The sequence below is a fragment of the Berghia stephanieae genome, chromosome 9 (genome assembly GCF_034508935.2).
Source record: "Berghia stephanieae isolate SIO BIC M18660-M18661 chromosome 9, UCSD_Bste_1.3, whole genome shotgun sequence".
NCBI classification, from domain to species: Eukaryota; Metazoa; Mollusca; class Gastropoda; order Nudibranchia; family Aeolidiidae; genus Berghia; species Berghia stephanieae.
Window position 1 is genome coordinate 19,441,329 of NC_088368.1, and position 5,000 is coordinate 19,446,328.

A 5,000-nucleotide genomic window follows, 5' to 3' on the forward strand; every position below is an offset into this window, starting at 1 on the left:
AGGAGGGAGGGTTAGCGACTAGAAGCCTGACGATGATGATGATGATGATGATGATGATGATGATGATGATGATGATGATGATGGTGGTGATGACGATGATTCTCATAATCATTAGCATCATCATCATCATCATCATCATCATCATCATCATCATCATCATCATCATCATCATCATAAAGGAGGAAGAGGTGTAAAAGAAAATGGTGAAGAGAAAGAGAAACGAAAGAGAAGACGATAAGATGGAGGATGAGTGGATGAAAAAACGATCGGTGATGAAAACGACTGATGTACGAGTTGAGATATTTAAAAAAAAATTCTAATGTTTGAAAACTAATAAAATGATCACACTTTAAAACACAATCCAAAGACTTTTCCTATGAATATAAATTTTTCCCGTCGCCTCCAACGTGTATTATATCGGATAAATATCTCCAGCCAAAAACAACCCCCCCCCCCCCCCCCCCCAACAAACAACAACCCCCCCCCCCCCCCAAAAAAAAAAAAAACAAAAAAACAAACCATAAATGCATTACTAAATAATATATTACAGATAAAGATAAAGGGAGTAAATCTGACTCATGAATGAACAACACAAAACAAACGACGTTTCGGCCCTTGGCCATTTTTCAAGTAAACACAAAATACATATATATTTATATTAGATTGTTATAATAATATAGGCGAATATTTTGTAAATGTGTGTGTGTGTGTGTGTGTGTGTGTGTGTGTGCAGATTTACTCCCTTTATCTTAATCTCTATTTTATTGACTCATTTAGGCACCTCTATTTATTAAATAATATATTCTAAGAGGACGTACGAACTATTTATCGTTTTTAAAAAAAGTAATTTATTTATGTTTTTATTGTTGTTTTTTTTTTTTATGTAGTTGTTGGCTGAAGAAGTATTTTGACCTCGAAATGTTCCTTGTTTGGTATTTTCTTGTTTTTTTTTTTGTTTTTTTTTTAAGCTGTTATATTCATTTTTGTTTGTTACTTTTCAAATTTTTGATCATTTTAATTTGACTGTTTAGCACGAAGTTTATATAATACCGCTTTGATTTGATAGGTCAAGTTTTGTAAATTTAATTCAACATTAAATTTTATCGTTATCATTGCTCTTCATGCATGTTATACAAATTGGATTCAACAGTCCGATGTCACGTCACCCAGCAACGGCGGCCATCGTGGTTCAAAACAAAGAAAATCGGTACTTTTTTATTCTTCATGCTGGCTAGAACTTTTCATATATGTCTGGTGATCAGAATATGCAAAAGTCAAAACATGATCAAATTTTTTATGTTTTTCTCCTCTGGATACACTTTTATGGTCGTCGGAGAAGTATTTCATAAGGGCTTCCGCCATTGTTCCGATAGTTTAGAGCCAGTTACTAAGTTACCATGCGTCATTTCGAGGGAAGTGACGTCACGACTGTTGAAGCGTATTAAGTGTCAAAACCGCCGTACTACGAACAAACACATTTTATAAATTTTGGTCAGAAGACTTGCCCTTCAAATAATAACGATCGATTGAAATGATCCTTATCTACGTGGTCTAGTGGTATGACACTCGCTTTCGGGTCGGAAGGTCCTTCCTGGGTTCGAGCCTCGCTCGGCGCATATTTGAGTCCTTGGAGAAGGCTCTTTACTCACATTCTCTCACCGTACTCAGGTATAAAATGAGTACCTGGCCCATTAACAGCGTTGTCTCTGTCAGAAAAAAAATTGTAATGTCGCCTAACAGGCGTCATGTCCCGTCCTTCATGTTAAATGTTGCTGTTGGCCAGGGTCCCCTTGCAAAGGGCTTTGAGCACGTTTAGTGGATATTGCCCTATATAAAAGCTCAATTAAAAAACAAATTGTGAACAGCTATCAAACCTGGGGTTCCAAGGAATTCTCAGGTTTGAGAGTTTCTGGCAAGATGAGGGTCATTTCATTCTTTCGATATTTGAAGAATAAGTTTTCTGGACAAAATTTGTTCGTTTTTTAAGAGGACGACAGAATAGACTTTATTCATAAAGGGACGTAATTGGTTTCAAATTGTAGGAGAAAAAATATTCAACGGTTATTTCCCTTTCGTTCATGGGAACAGGTTGTTAACAGTTCTTTAGTCATTTACAAAACTGAAGTAGACAGTTTTTAGTTGCGATTATCTCACATTAGAGAAAACATATTATTACTTGGTTTAGATAGTTCGAAGATGACGTCACTCAGGTCTTTGTTATTGTTTTTTGCCATCCGCGTTTATGAGTAATGCTCACTGAACTGTATTAACCCGACTATAAACGTTCATGGATACACACAGTTTTGTGTGTTGGTCCGTTACACGTCCGGGTGGCAATGTTATGAGCTTCTTAGCCAAACGCATACTATCTATATATTTTAAAGAAGTAGACAATTTTAAATTCTTGTTGATGTATCACATGCGTTGATAAACACAAATCAGGAGCAGATGCGACCTTCCAAACAGGCCAGTACAAAACTGACAAGTCATGAGTTGTATTTAATAGTTCATCAATGGGAACTTTTTTTCTTTCTTTTGATCATTACTAACGACAACTCAATAGATAGTTCGAAGATGACGTCACTCAGACCTTTGTTATTGTTTTTGCCATCCGCGTTTGTGAGTTGTTCTCACTAAACTGTATTACCAAACTATAAAAGTTCATGGTTACACAGAATTTGTGTGTTGGTCCGTTATACTTCCGGATGGCAATGTTGTGAACTCCTTGGCCAAGCGCATTCTATCTATAGGTGGTGAACTAAAATCAATAACTTGATAAAGAAATCATCAATAGGATTCAATAGTCTGATGACACTGACCAAAAAAATGACGTCAAAATGACAGTCTTTGGCCACAAAAGAAAACAAATTGTGAGTTGTATTCAATAGTTCAACCAATGAAATAACTTGTCTCCATGAGCTCTACTAACGACAACTCACTAGGCGGTGCAAAACCAAATAATGACGTCAAACTGCCAGTCCATTTGGATTTCAGTGTCAGGCTATAACATAACGATGGCAACGCTGACAATGACCAACAAATGACGTCAAAATGCCAGTCTTTTGCCACAAAAGAACCAAATCGTGAGTTGTATTCAATAGTTCAACCAATGAAATGACTTGTTTCCATGAGAAATACTAACTACAACTCACTAGGCGGTGCAAAAACCAAATAATGACGTCAAACTGCCAGTCTTTTTGGGTTTCAGTGTGAGGCTATAACTTAATAATGGCTACGCTAGAACCCTCAAGGACTGGCAGTTTGTCGTCATTTTTTAGGTTTGTTTAGCGTCGAGTGAGTTGTCGTTAGTAGGGTTCATGGAAACAAGTTATTTCATTGGTTGAACTGTTGAATATAACTCACGATTTTTTTTCTATCTATAGATAGTTCGAAGTTGACGTCACTCAGGTCTTTGTTATTGTTTTTTGCCATCCGCGTTTATGAGTAATTCTCACTAAACTGCATTAACCTGACTATAAATGATCATGGTTACACAAAGTTTTGTGTGTTGGTCCCTTATACTTCCGGATGGCAATGTTGTGAACTCCTTAGTCAAGCGCATACTTTCTATAGATAGAATGCACTTGGCTAACAAGCTCACAAAACTGTGTGTGATCATTAATGTTTATAGTCTGATTGATATAGATAGAATGAAGTTGACGTCACTCGGGTCCTTGTTATTGTTTTTTGCCATCCGCGTTTATGAGTAATTCTCACTAATCTGTATTAACCAGTCTATAAACATCCATGGTTACATATAGTTTTGTGTGTTGGTCCGTTATACTTCCGGATGGCAATGTTATGAACTTCTTAGCTCAGCGCATACTATCGATAAGATAGTGGGTACTAATCACTCACTTCATCATCATCATCATCATTGCCTTTTTCACCCTTGGTCAGGGTATAGGCCACAGACAAACAGTTTCCATCCTTCTCTATCCCGAGCCAACTTTTTTTTATCTCATTCCAGGTCTTACCACTTCTCTGTATATCAGCTTCTTTAATTCTTCTCCATGTTCCTCGTGGCCTTCACCTTGATCTTCTGCCCTGAGGGTTCCAGTCCAATACTTTCTTTGTTATAGTTGAGTCATTCTTTCTAAGCGTGCGTCCAATCCACCTCCATCGTCTTCTTCCTATATCCTCTTCCACTGGTTTCTGCTGTGTTCTTTTCCATACTTCTTCATTTTTTATTCTATCCATCCATTTTATTCTGAGTAGTTTACGCATGCACCTGTTTACGAAAATCTGTACCCTCCTTATACATGCCTGTGATGCGTTCCAAGTTTCACATCCATACAGTAGGACAGACTTCACAAAATACGAGTCATAATCACTCACTTGGTGGTCTAAAAACAATTACAAAGAGATGAATGACGTCAAATTGATTCCTTCTAAACATAATTTTGTGTGTTGGTCTGGAGGGCAAAAATATATTTTACTAAAACGCATACCATCAATTAAGTGTATTGAAAATCTATTTATATATATCTAGATCTATATAATTTTTATCCTGCACAGCAATCCTATTTGTAAAGGGGGGTTTACAGTAAACGATTTATACAATTAAATAATGAAAAATACAGAATCTTTATCCTCACGTGCATAACACATATTTTACCGTAAAGTATAATAATAATTTTAAAAAAGGAAGAATCATTTACTATAATATCGTACGTACGCAATGTTGTATAACGTGCTGTGATGAAAAACGTGAGTGAGTGCTCCTTCCCGCTGCTTGGTCGAGCGGGGCGTGAGCCAAAAACACTCGAATCATGTTTTGTTTTTTGTTTTTTATTTGTTTTTTATTTTTTTATTTGATGTTCTCCTTTGTATCGATTTTTCTTTTTCTGCGAGTCACAAAACAATTTAGAGTGAGTGCGTGTGCGTGTCTCTGTGTGTGCGATTCGTGTTTTGGTTTGGACGCTACTGTTGTGAGGCAAAAATATTCGTACGTAACACGGACTTATTCTGTGTGATGTGTGAATGAATTCAAATTAAAT